This window comes from Nannobrachium achirus, assembly GCF_963921795.1.
Source record: "Nannobrachium achirus genome assembly, chromosome: 5".
NCBI classification, from domain to species: domain Eukaryota; kingdom Metazoa; phylum Chordata; class Actinopteri; order Myctophiformes; family Myctophidae; genus Nannobrachium; species Nannobrachium achirus.
Window position 1 is genome coordinate 7936878 of NC_137814.1, and position 14410 is coordinate 7951287.

The following is a 14410-nucleotide window of genomic DNA, read 5'->3' on the forward strand; positions in this document are numbered from 1 at the left end:
GTAAAGGCATGGACAGTATAGAAAAGAAACATGCTGAGCAATTGACCGAATTCACGTTACGCAACTTCCTGGTGCTGACGTCACGGTTCAAGGGTTTCCCCTAAAAGCCCATAGAGTTAACACAGAAATCGCAAATTTAATGCAATTTCTGAATAGTTGAGTATAAAATACGGCTAGCATGATCAAGAACACAAGATAGTAAAAAGCACAAAGCGTTATAATTTACTTTACCGTTCGAAATAATGATTTGTTGGCTTTAAGTCCAGCAATTTCTGTGTTATTTTACCCTGACGTCAGCACCAGGAAGTTGCTGAGAAATTTGCTGAGTGCGCCTGCGCGTCTATACAACAGAACAGGTTGAATTAGAACTGCACTCTGTCGAGGTGCCAACTTGCGGCCTGTGCACAAGTAGGCCATGTACCGCCCGCTATGGCCTACTTGTGCGTCAGCAGCGCATGCCATGAGGTGTGCCCACCACTGGCATCACCAGGAATGCTGAATGCTCCAGTGTGGGTTGTTTGAATGAGCAGTTCTTTTGTTTTGTCCACATTCAACTCTAGATAATTGTCAGTGCACCACCTTTTATGAGTGTGGCAAAACACTATTCGAATCCAAATTGGAGTGTTCGGTGAAAATGTATCAGATACAAGCTCACAATGAGCTGTGGTGTTGTCGGTGGTTTTCAGCAAGGATTTTTGGTGTAGAGGGGGAAAAAGGAGGGGGTCTTTTTTTTATATAGGGCCTATATAAGTGGTGTCACTTTAAAATTGAACCACTTTAATGATTATTTTCTACTTTAGCTATGAACAAATTGCAGATATATATATGAGCTTGTAGATCTGCTATTTTTGAAACATCATGAAAATGTTTGCAAATCTTTGAATATGCATGTTTTAATGCAATTCATGGAAAACACATTCAAAATACTGATTTGATGCTCATATTAACCGTATAAGAAGTATCAAGTTTATTTTTATTTTCACATTCATTCCATAAATTCCATAGGACTAGACCACACATGAACAAAATGACATAACTTGTGACGGGTATTGTCCCTATTGAGTGAAAGATTTCTAGAATAAATAAAATATTTAAGGTGTTTTTTAATTTTACATTGTAGTTATAGAGGACAATTATAAGGTATTATAGATCCTTTTGGGCTCTCAGCTCAAACAGCAGGTGTTGGACTGTATGAACAACTGACCACAAGGTGGTGTAAGGCACCCAGAAAGAACAAAGCTTACTCAGCTTCCCACAAAAGCACCATGAGCTCACTACGCATTACGCACACACCAACTTTCCCAGAAAACCAAATAAAATATCAAATGGGATTGAGCAGGGGCGTCACAAGGGGTAGTAAAGTGGGACTGAGTTACTAGGGCCCAAGGTGGTGGAGGGGGCTTAATTATTTTATACTTTAGCTATTTTTGAAAAATCGTGAAAATGTGTGCAAATCTTTGAATATATGTATTTTTTAAGCGAACATTTGTAACTCAAATTTTGCTTCTGGGGGGTCCCTGGAACGAAATATTATGAGATGGGGGTCCATGGCCAAATACATATCATTTTGGGGGGGTCCTTCACATGAAAGGGTTTGAGCTCCACTGACATCGAAACATAGATTTTTTCAAAAAACCTTAGAAGGATTTGAAATATTCAAAGATTTTCATGATTTTTCAAAAATAGCAGATCTACAAGCTCGCAGCGCGGCACTCGGTGCCGCGCTGTGAGCTTGTATATCTGCTATTTTTCAATAGTTAAAGCACAGGGGCCCCGCAGTGAATCCGGGCCCAGAATTTGGTGCGACACCCCTGGGATTGAGAGATCCGTAATGGAGGGGTTGCTCTGAGCTGAGACATTCCGGGGCCCATATAGGCCTACGTGTTCCCTTCCAAGTCTGCCTCGTTTCCATTTGATCAAGGGCAAAGCGGACAGTCACCCCTGAGGTAATTGTACTTTACTTGAGTGTTTCCAATTTCCAATAGGCCTACTTTTATTTCTACTCCGCTACATCTCAGAGGCAAATGTTGTAATTTTACCCCACTACAGTTATTTGAGAACTTTAGTTACTAGTTAGGCTATTGTAGATTTGGATTATTATTACAAAACATTCCTACCACTTCAGCCCTACACACACACACACACACACACACACACACACACACACACACACACACACACACACACACACACACACACACACACACACACACACACACACACACACACACACACACACACATATATATATATAGGGTGTCGCTCCATTCCGACATGTCACCACTCCGAAATTGACTTCTTATTGTCGGAGTGGCGACACTTCCATAAAGGTTAAGTTTAGGGTAAGGGTTAGAGATTTTTTTGGGCCATTTGAAAATAGCAGATCTACAAGCTCACAATGAAGCTATTTTCCAAAAAAAATGCATTTTGAACTTGTGAAGTGGGAAATGCTGCACAATGAGTCCTTTTACTTTTGGTACATCAAGTACATTGATACCAATAATAGTTTTACTTTTACTTGAGCACATTTAAAATTCTGGCCCCTATTTTCTACATTGCAGTATTGTAGTGTTTCTACTTTGCAGTATCGATACTTTTACTTCAGTAAAACAATTGAGTACTTTCCCCACCACCGCAAAGGCCACGCCTAAAAACGTCACCACCACCGCGCGAGGCTCTCTGGTCAGTGATGTCGTAGTCATGGCAACGACGGCCGGCTCTCCTCCTCGTGTCCGGCATCGCCATGGCGATGCCCTCTGACCTCTGGCCGGGGGTGTGTGGGTGACCTCTGGCCCGAGGGGTCATGGGCTGAGGTCAAGGGGTCGCGCCTCGCTGGAGGACAGTAAAAGCACTTCGCTGATTGGCCATCATTCGTCCTCTGGATGCCCTCATCTATATAATTAGTGTATTGACCAGCTTTTGCTTTTTTTCTCTTTCACACAATGTCCATAACACCTCTAGCTATGCAGCCTCCATACACTGTGTGATGTTTATGTGTTTGCTGTTTGGAACAGAGAGAGGTCCTCTGTTACTGACATTTGCACATAACCCTTATTTATTGACTATTTGCACAGCATGGACACTTCACACCAGGGGTCTTCAACGTTTTCAGGCCAAGGACCCCTTAGTTGAGAGAGAGATGAAAAGGTTTACTAAGATAATAAAATCAAGTGTAAAGTTCGCCAAATCCTCATAGACATTACATTGAGCTAAAGGTTTCTTGACATCAGTAGAAGGTGAAATATAGCGACATCTGCTGGGCCATTAATAGGAACAGCAACTTCAAGAAGAACCCGGAAGTGTGTTCATGTCCAGCGAACGAAACTTGGTGCCATCCCACAGAACGTAGCGTCAGTTTACGGATCCATTCACTGCAAAGTCCTGAGTCATTTGCTTTAACTCTGACATTGTGCAAAATGGAGTATTTGGTTCCAGTTTGCACAATATTAGAGTTAACCCCTCTTTGCCATGGGTCTGTACCTCTCCACTGTCCTGTCCTAGCAGCCAAAGGTATGGCTCCTCCATACCTCCAAAACCTGATCAACCCCTACAACCCCACTCGTTCACTCAGATCAGCCAACACAGGGATGCTGACAGAACCCTCACTAAAAACCCCAGGACAAAAATCCACTCGTCCTAGACAATTTGCCCTCCTGGCCCCCAAACTGTGGAATAAACTCCCTGTCGCACTTAGAACTATACTGACTCACTCCCTAGCTTCCGCCGTGGACTGAAGACTCACCTGTTCAGACACAACCTAAACCCATAGCACTACTGTACTTACACAAAGCTAGATAGCATTTTTAGATTTTAGAATTTTTTTTTTACTGATTAGGTGTGTGGTCTACCTATGTTATTGTTTTTCTACATTGATATTCCTATGCATTTGTTATATTGTTGTTGATGTACTGACACTATCTAGCTTATTATATTGATGTATTACCTGCTTATTGTAAGTCGCTTTGGATTAAAAGCGTCTGCTAAATGCCAAACTGTAAATTGTCCTAAAAGGAGAAGCGCATAACTGTCAAGAAAGAATAAATGTCAAGAAAACAACAACAAAGATAATAAAATGTAAACATTCCACCTGTGATTTGGGGGGGTGTTGATGTGTCAATTTGGCATGGTGAGCTGAAGCAGCAGGTTGATGCCGGGGGTTAAATTAACCGCCACGCAGGTGGTCCACGAGGGACCCCCGCTCGGCGCAGCCTCACCACGGACCCCCCCTCCCCTCCCCTCCCCTCCCTCCCCTCCCTATACCTCCGGTCCGTCCGTCCTGGTGATGTATCCCTCAGAGGAACACCACCTGTCAATATCTCTACATTAATTTGAGGGACTGCACGGCGGCCCGGGGAGCATGCGTGCACCGGAGGGGGAGGGGGGAGGGGGAGGAAGGGGCCTGTGAAAGGAAGCAGGTAGGTATGGGGGGGGGGGGGGGGTTGGAGGGAAGGGTGGGTGTGGGGGGGTAGCTAGCGGCACGTACAAGACAAGGACATACGAAGGAGAGAGAAAGAGGGAGAGAGAGAGAGAGAGAGAGAGAGAGAGAGAAAGAGGGAGAGAGAGAGAGAGAGAGAGAGAGAGAGAGAGAGAGAGAGAGAGAGAGAGAGAAAGAGGGAGAGAGAGAGAGAGAGAGAGAGAGAGAAAGAGGGAGAGGGAGAGAGAGAGCCGGCCAGAAGGGAAATGAGAGGGGAAAAGCGTTGAGGCGAGGGGGGGTTGCATGTGGGGGGGGGGGGGGGGGGGGGGTGAAGGACGGCAAGAGAGCGATGGCGAGAAAAGAGAGAGAGGGGCCGTGTGTGTGTTTAGTCCAGGGGTCTTCCATGTTTTCAGGCCATGGACCCCTTAGTTGAGAGAGAGAGAGACGAAGCAGGGACCCCCACAACCTTTTTGTAGATTCCATAAACTTTCATCGTTTGACAGCACAATCGTCAGTGTATTTTGGATTCATGTCAATTTGTGTTTTCAGATGTTTAACCACTTAAACCGTCAACACTTAATAAACTTGACCTTTCACTCTGTACTTAGTCTGCTCTTTTCCCCCTCTACACGAAACCTCTTTGTCGAAAATAGCCGATCTACAAGCTCACAACGCCTCGCAGTAGATCGACTATTTTCTCAGATTTTCTTAGATCTGCTAAGTTCTCAGAAATCTGAATATGAACATTAGGGTACAAGTGGTTAAAAAAGGAGAAAAAAGGTTTCTATCACACAAAGATTTGGAGGACCCCCTGTACTAACTCTGAGGACCCCCTAGGGGTCCCGGACCCCCTGTTGAAGACCCCTGGTGTAGTCCATTGTCTATACTTCTTATGCACGCCGTTCGTACCGCAATTAAGCATCAAAACATGGAACCTGAAAGCTCGTTGTCCAGAACGAACGGCTCTACCTTAAAAGTCAGCAGTTATCCTTAATGATAATGGCTGTTTGAGTGCCTGGCCGGGGGGGGGGGGGGGGGGGGGGGGGTCCATCACACTCCGGCCATCACATCTTTCGGACCCTCTCTCTCTCTCTCTCTCTCTCTCTCTCTCTCTCTCTCTCTCTCTCGAAGAGGGGACAAACGCCGGACGCCGGTGATTTATGCCGAGGAGAAGTGCAGTTGTTCTCTTATACGGTCGGAGATATTATGGTCACCTGTCCTTTCCTGACCCCTGCTAAAAGACTTCCGTCCGGTGGTCCGGTGGGGTGGGTGGGTGGGGTTTGACCGACAATAAAAATGATGCCTTGTTCAATAACCGTCCCCTCCTCTATTACCCATCCATCCTCGGGACCCCCCTGACCTCTCACCCCTCAACTCTGACCCCATGTGGCAGGGAGCAGATTACACCAGGGAATAGCAAAGCCCCCCCTATGACATCTCAACCCCCTCCCACTGACACACGTTAATGTCAGGGGACCGCACGTACTCCCATTAAGACTACCATCTTTTCGAGCGGTCGGTCTTACACGAAGGAGCTAAGCTCCAACATCTAGCTTTGTCCGCTCCCCCCCAAAAATGTCCAGGCTCCAAAAAAATCCGGGCCCCAAAAACCTTTTTCAGGCCCCCAAAAATCCAGGGCCCCAAAAGATTTACAGGCTCTGAATCTTGGCACAAAGCACTCAAAGTGTGTTGTACGCCCATCAGGGTCACATTGGCCCAGATACACAGGACGATTAATAAACTCATATAAATAGCACTGCTCACTTCACACTATACGGTATAGGTGTGATTTTTGAAGCGGTGAAAGCCGCTTCCAATGAGTGGCTTTGTGTGTCCCATGTCCATATATGGTCATTTCAGTCCAGAATAAACAGGTTTTTTCAAAAACAAAATGTGTGTCCCATGTCCATATATGGTCATTTCAGTCCAGAATAAACAGTTTTTTTTTCAAAAACAAAATGTCCGTCACCTCATGTCCATATATGGTCATTTCAGTCCAGAATGAACAGGTTTTATCTGTCCCGTACGTCCAGAATATCAGTCCAGAATGAATAGGTTTTTTCAAAAACAAAATGTGTGTCCCATGTCCATATATGGTCATTTCAGTCCAGAATGAACAGGTTTTATCTGTCCCGTACGTCCAGAATATGTGTGTAGTGTCCGTCCCGGTCTGATGATTGGATACTTTGAGGATTGGTCAAGCTTCACATGACAATTCGGCCCTCCAGATAAAATCATTCATTCATTAATTCAGAATATAAAGAATGTACAGATCACAGAGTTCATAACTCTAGAACACATAGAATAACAGTTCACCGCTTCACTTCAAACCGAGGTTTGATTTTTTGCTTAAGTAAAAGTAAAGGCATAAGTCCTGTGTTCAAAAACTTTCTTGAGTAAAAGTATAAAAGTATTGGCACCAAAATAGGCTATACTTAAAGTATCAAAAGTAAAAGTATCTTCTTAATATCAGGTCCATTTTCTTCAAACTTTTTCAATCTTATCAAAAATAGCGGATCTACAAGCTCACAGCATTCATGTGAGATTGCAGATTCAGCATTTTTTTTTTATAGACAAAGGGTGCGTTAGGAAATGCGCACTCAACGCACTGGTGTGCCATGTTGTCATTCGTTTATTTGGTGCACTTGGTGCGTTGTCGTTCAGAAATCCAGTGCGCTGCGCACCGGTGTGTTGAGTACACGCACTCACCAACCCTACTCAGAAGTTGGGGTTTGACGGTGTGGTGCGTCAGTGCGGTGTTCTGATTGGTTGGTTTTCATGGTCATGTCTCGAGCGCTTCTCAGCTGTGAACAATGGAGGAAATTATCACAAAATGCAGCATTTGCTGCTTAATTGGTCATTTGGGCTTCATAGTTTCACACGCATCAACGTGTAAACTAACAGCAGGTATGCCAATGTTAGGAATTACATCTCCTTTCAATAGCGACGTTACGTTAGCAACTGCTGCTTTTCAGAAAGTTTTCCGACAGAAAAAGCACACAGCTTAACTGGTTGTTTGTAAATAAGCCACACTGAACGCACTCTACAACGTACCGCCCACTGCAGCGTGATTATGGATCCCACTGGGAAAGATGGATAACCACGCCCCGGACTCATTTTTGAAGCTTGTGATTGGCTGAACCGGACGTAGGGAGCGCTCCGTTGTAGTCTCTTGGACCGCGCGAGGTGCACCAAAACCCAATTATCATTGCGTTTATCGTGCGCTTGCCCAGGCCTTACGGCCTGGGCATAAATATAACGATTGCATTCACCTGCGGCGCTCGGGGGCGAAGAGCAGGACCAAGGTCCGCTGGCCTTCGCGCCGCTTGCAATGTCGTGGACAATAACTGTGAAAACGAGCGCTCTATGCCGTTTCCACTAATCTTTCCCAGTGGGATCCATAATCAGGCCCCACTGCACTCTACACTACACTGAGCACACACCCGGTGCGCATTTCCGAACGCACCCAAAGTATAACATGGGTCTTAAAGGGATAGTTCACCCCCAAAATGACTTTCTATCAATTACAAACCCCACATGAAGCCTTGAATTCATGGAGATCATTGTGTTTTGGTCACATTCCTAAACCAATAATTTGATCAAATCAACGAGTCTCCATTGAGTCGACTCTGCTGGTTGATCAAATTATTAGCTATTGATAGAAAATAAGCAATGTTTGGGGTGAACCCTTTACTCATACATTCAACCCCTCATCTACTGTGCACATATAACCCAAACTGCACATAATTCGGAGCACATATGTAGGCATATATATATATATATATATATATATATATATATATATATATATATATATATATATATAGGCAAAGACTAGTGTTATGTAATTATAATCTAAATCTACAGAGTAACTAACTAGTCGTCAAATAATTGTTGTGGAGTAGAAGTATAAAGTATATATTAAAACACATTGGAAAAACTCAAGTATAAGTATATATAAGTACCTCAAAATTGTACTTGAGTACAGTACTCGAGTAAATGTACCCAGTTACTTTGCAGCGATGAGCGCAGGTGCTCTCTCTCTCACACACACACACACACACACACACACACACACACACACACACACACACACAGCTCTGTGCCGTCTTGTCTTCCCAGGTTATTGACGTATCTGATTAGCTGGGTCGCATTGGATGTTTATTAATAGTTTTTTTTTTTTAAACATTGAATAGCGTTCTGGTGTGTCAGTCAGGACAGGAGGCCTGGGGGACACGGAGACAGCGGCCATGTTTGACATCATCCTTCTAACCACTCCAACATCCAACCCGGCTCCTGTTTCATTTAATAAAGGAGCACAGTCACAGTCATTACTTCACTCATAGGACTGTCACAATTGTTGGCATAATCGCTTAATCGCAATTATTTGAGATAATCAGGATATCTTTTTGGCATAATCGGCATAATCGCTTCCACGTTGAAATAATATAAGTAAGTATAAGCCTTGTTGAAATAGTGGAACTAGCAGATCTACAAGTTCAAAAGTAAGACTAGATTAGACTTTATGACTTTGTCAGGCAATAAAATAAAAACAATGCTGTTTATATATATTTTTACAAATTTGACAAATTGAAGTTATTAGGAGACCAATCTTAACAAGAAGCAAAACCATAGCCTATTTCAAACATTCTCTTTGAACCTGGATCATCACACTGTGAGCGATGTCTTGGAGTTTAGAATATTCTGCTACACGACCGAATGTCTGTCTGTCCTATGGTGACATCACTGATACTAAACAGTGCCCGAATTTAACAGTGCCCAAATTTGGAGATGACTGACATCACTGATACGTCTGGGTTCCCCAAAATTACTTCTGAGACTCCTACATTCAATCTAGGGGTGCCACAATACTGAACCGAACCGGTATACCGAACCGAATGGCCCTGTACCAAACCGAACAGCCCATACCGAATGAACCGAATTTCTTTATTTGTTTTGGTTGTGGCTACATAAAAACATAATTTTAACTCTTTCTGTACACTTTTTTGGAGAAAATCTTCCTCCTAGTATAATCATAATAACTGATTATCATGTTTTAGGGGGAAACAAATGATTGCGCCCCATCTTTAAAATTAACTGAACATTTTGGATTCTTTATTTTTTTTCATTTTACATTTTTACTGTACCGAAACCGTACCGAAATTGTGAGCCAAAAACCGAGTTACGAACCGAACCGTGGGCTGACTGAACCGTGGCACCCCTTATTCAATCCCTCATATAATGTGCACACCCCATAACCCAAACTGCGCATCATTTAGCACACATATATGTTTGAATGGGCAAGGACTATGTTCCTTTATAGAGTAGAGAAGTCCTGGCGTCACTCCTTCATCCCCTGGTTCCCGAAAGTAAATTCTCTATGGAGAATATAACATCTTAGAAACGTCTCATATAAGAATCGTGGTCGAAAAATAAACAAACTGTCTGTGATGTCGTCGGGGAGGAGGTGGCTCTGTATCGTTTACGATAGTCAGTCACTACATATTTGATACAGTCTGATTCTCGCCAAAACATTACTAATTCGGCGGGCGGTAACATTATAGCGTTTTCTCGCCGTCAGTTGATTCTTCAGATCCATGTGAATTAATCTGCTGAGATAATTTGTTTATTTTTTGGAACACGATATGAAAAAAAGTTTATGGGAATTCAGAATGGGAGGAAAGCAGCTCCACTTCACACCGCGACGCGGCAACTCCACGGCAGCGCTCTGTAGATTCGTCTACAAAAGAAAATTAAAAAAAAAAAAAAAATCTCCATGAATTCAAGGCTCCTGGCCTGGGTACTGATTCCTTATTCCTTTAAGCACAAAATTGTTCTAAATCATTTGGGAAATGGCACAAACCCCATCGCTCTATAAGCGCAAAACCCATTGCTCTATAAGCGCAAAACCCATCGCACCGTGACGTGGCGTGAGCTTGACATTTCTTTTCTTTTTTAAGATTTCACCAATAATTTTAAAAACTGGGACACCATGGGGGTCAACGTGGTTAATGTAATATTTTAATTAAAACGTGATTTAATTGATTTCATCAGGGGGACATTTTTCGTGGTGCTTTTCCATCTTTCAAACACAACACACCCCCTGGCTGTTTACTATGAGCAGGCTTATTGGTGAGTGATTTGAAAGGGGCCTGGAGGGGAACTATTGGACGAGGCTTGTTGCCTCAGTGAGTTCCCCAGCCGTTAGAGGAATTCTTTGGAAGCGATGGTCTGTTAAGTAACTCCACCACATAGAGAGAGCCTCAATCGTTTTTCCACCCTACTTACACCAATGATTTTCTCTTTCTTCTCTCCGACCACCATAACTTGCAAACATCGGCCATATCGCGTTTAATTGAAATCGGGAAACGTTTAGTTATGTTCAGAAGGAACGTATATAGCCTACATACTGTGTATGATTGCAGGTGTGTGTTCACGTGTGCGTGTCCGTCCATGCGTTGGTTTTTTCGCTCCGAAAGGATTTCCAGATTTTCCAGCTCTCCTCCTCGCAATCCAGCGGGTTATTTGTCATCTGCAGAATAAAGGATTTTTAAAAGTCAAGCCAGGGCCCACTCCCCACTCCCTCCCTATCCGTCTCTCTCTCTCTCTCTCTCTCTCTCTCTCTCTCTCTCTCTCTCTCTCTCACTCTCTCTCTCTCTACCCCCCTGACACTCGCCAGAGCAGATCAATAGCTTATTGATCAACTCTCTCTATCGCCAACCCAGCAGACTAATCACCTTAACACCAGCCCGGCTCTCTCTCTCTCTCTCTCTCTCTCTCTCTCTCTCTCTCTCTCTCTCTCTCGCTCTCTCTCTCTCTCTCTCTCTCTCCCTCCCTTGCTCTGTTGCTCTGCTCTTGCTCTACCTCCCCTTGTGCTCTCTCATGCGCACATGCACGCACACACACACACACACACACGCACACACACACACACACACACACACATACACAAGCGTGCGCACGCACGCACACGCATACACACACACACACTAGCTTTTCTGCAGTCATAGCACTCACACACACAGCATATTATTATATATAAGAGTAAACATGCAGCATGCTTAAATTAACCCAACTTTAAACCACGTCCGTCCGCTCATTACATTTATAATTTGTCCCTACATAATGATCGGCACGCCAAGACCGAGGAGGCCTTATTTATTCTAGATAAAAGAAGGACATTTCCTATACTGGCAAAGCACAGCGCCCGTCATCTAGCTCTCATTTCTCTCTCTCTCTCCCCTCCCTCCATCTCTCTCTGTCTGTCTTTGTTCGCGGGCAGAATCGATAGACTGTATGAAACCGGCATATTTCTCTGCCTCCTGCTGTAGAGGACGGTTTAAATCTGTACATGTCTGCTTTGGTTAAGAATACTACATACTGTACTTTTACATGTTTAATGCAATCTGCAACGATACCAGATGAATGATCATGACGCCTTATGAACTTCTCCGGAAGTAAAACCTCTTGGTATTCCTGTCACTTCTTTTGGGTTTAATTCATCAGTTACTGTTTTTCTCTTGCATTCTGCAGTCGATATGATTATTAGTGCAACGCATGCTGGCTTCTGTGTGTACCGTCCATCACTATACAACATGTTACATACCTGTTCTATGTATGTACCACCACTATTAGAACATGTAACGTACATGTTCTGTGTATATCACCGCTATAGAACATGTAACATACATGTTCTGTATGTACCGTCCATCCCTATAGAACATGTAACGTACATGTTCTGTGTATATCACCGCTATAGAATATGTAACATACATGTTCTGTATGTACCGTCCATCCCTATAGAACATGTAACGTACATGTTCTGTGTATATCACCGCTACAGAACATGTAACATACATGTACTGTGTATGTATCACCGCTATAGAACACAATGTCTTTCTCAGGGACACCTCGCCGGGAATCGAACCTGGGACCTTCTGCTTCCAAGACGGGCAAAGACAATTAAACCGTAAATCTTTCAAGTAAGCAAAATAAGTAAACAAAACTCAGCGATGTCTTTTAAACTTCCAAATTATACAGTGTATGGTGCATCTTTCCAAACAGTTATTCAAGAGATGTAGTGAGAATATTTGTAAGGGTCAGGGTGTCTTGATAATCTGGATCATTTATACATGTTGTGTGAATTCTAGGTGTTATGTTCAAACCTGCTCGCAGCATGCAGAGCTCTGAGGGTGGTGTGGAGTTTGCATGTTCTCCCCATGTCCCCTAGGGTAGGTACCCTCACATAAACATGCAGTAATCCTGGTCTCTATACTGCCTCCCCCTGGCCTGATGGAGGGGAAAGGAACTGGTCTCTATACTGCCTCCCCCCGGCCTGATGGAGGGGAAAGGAACTGGTCTCTATACTGCCTCCCCCTGGCCTGATGGAGGGGAAAGGAACTGGTCTCTATACTGCCTCCCCCCGGCCTGATGGAGGGGAAAGGAACTGGTCTCTATACTACCTCCTCCTGGCCTGATGGAGGGGAAAGGAACTGGTCTCTATACTGCCTCCCCCTGGCCTGATGGAGGGGAAAGGAACTGGTCTCTATACTACCTCCCCCCGGCCTGATGGAGGGGAAAGGAACTGGTCTCTATACTGCCTCCCCCCGGCCTGATGGAGGGGAAAGGAACTGGTCTCTATACTGCCTCCCCCCGGCCTGATGGAGGGGAAAGGAACTGGTCTCTATACTGCCTCCCCCCGGCCTGATGGAGGGGAAAGGAACTGGTCTCTATACTGCCTCCCCCCGGCCTGATGGAGGGGAAAGGAACTGGTCTCTATACTGCCTCCTCCTGGCCTGATGGAGGGGAAAGGAACTGGTCTCTATACTGCCTCCTCCTGGCCTGATGGAGGGGAAAGGAACTGGTCTCTATACTGCCTCCCCCCGGCCTGATGGAGGGGAAAGGAACTGGTCTCTATACTACCTCCTCCTGGCCTGATGGAGGGGAAAGGAACTGGTCTCTATACTGCCTCCCCCTGGCCTGATGGAGGGGAAAGGAACTGGTCTCTATACTACCTCCCCCCGGCCTGATGGAGGGGAAAGGAACTGGTCTCTATACTGCCTCCCCCCGGCCTGATGGAGGGGAAAGGAACTGGTCTCTATACTGCCTCCCCCCGGCCTGATGGAGGGGAAAGGAACTGGTCTCTATACTACCTCCCCCCGGCCTGATGGAGGGGAAAGGAACTGGTCTCTATACTACCTCCCCCCGGCCTGATGGAGGGGAAAGGAACTGGTCTCTATACTGCCTCCCCCCGGCCTGATGGAGGGGAAAGGAACTGGTCTCTATACTGCCTCCCCCCGGCCTGATGGAGGGGAAAGGAACTGGTCTCTATACTGCCTCCCCCCGGCCTGATGGAGGGGAAAGGAACTGGTCTCTATACTGCCTCCTCCTGGCCTGATGGAGGGGAAAGGAACTGGTCTCTATACTGCCTCCCCCTCGTCTGATGGGGGGGAAAGGAAATGGTCTCTATACTGCCTCCCCCTGGCCTGATGGAGGGGAAAGGAACTGGTCTCTATACTGCCTCCCCCCGGCCTGATGGAGGGGAAAGGAACTGGTCTCTATACTACCTCCTCCTGGCCTGATGGAGGGGAAAGGAACTGGTCTCTATACTGCCTCCCCCTGGCCTGATGGAGGGGAAAGGAACTGGTCTCTATACTGCCTCCCCCCGGCCTGATGGAGGGGAAAGGAACTGGTCTCTATACTGCCTCCCCCCGGCCTGATGGAGGGGAAAGGAACTGGTCTCTATACTGCCTCCCCCCGGCCTGATGGAGGGGAAAGGAACTGGTCTCTATACTGCCTCCCCCCGGCCTGATGGAGGGGAAAGGAACTGGTCTCTATACTGCCTCCTCCTGGCCTGATGGAGGGGAAAGGAACTGGTCTCTATACTGCCTCCTCCTGGCCTGATGGAGGGGAAAGGAACTGGTCTCTATACTGCCTCCCCCCGGCCTGATGGAGGGGAAAGGAACTGGTCTCTATACTACCTCCTCCTGGCCTGAT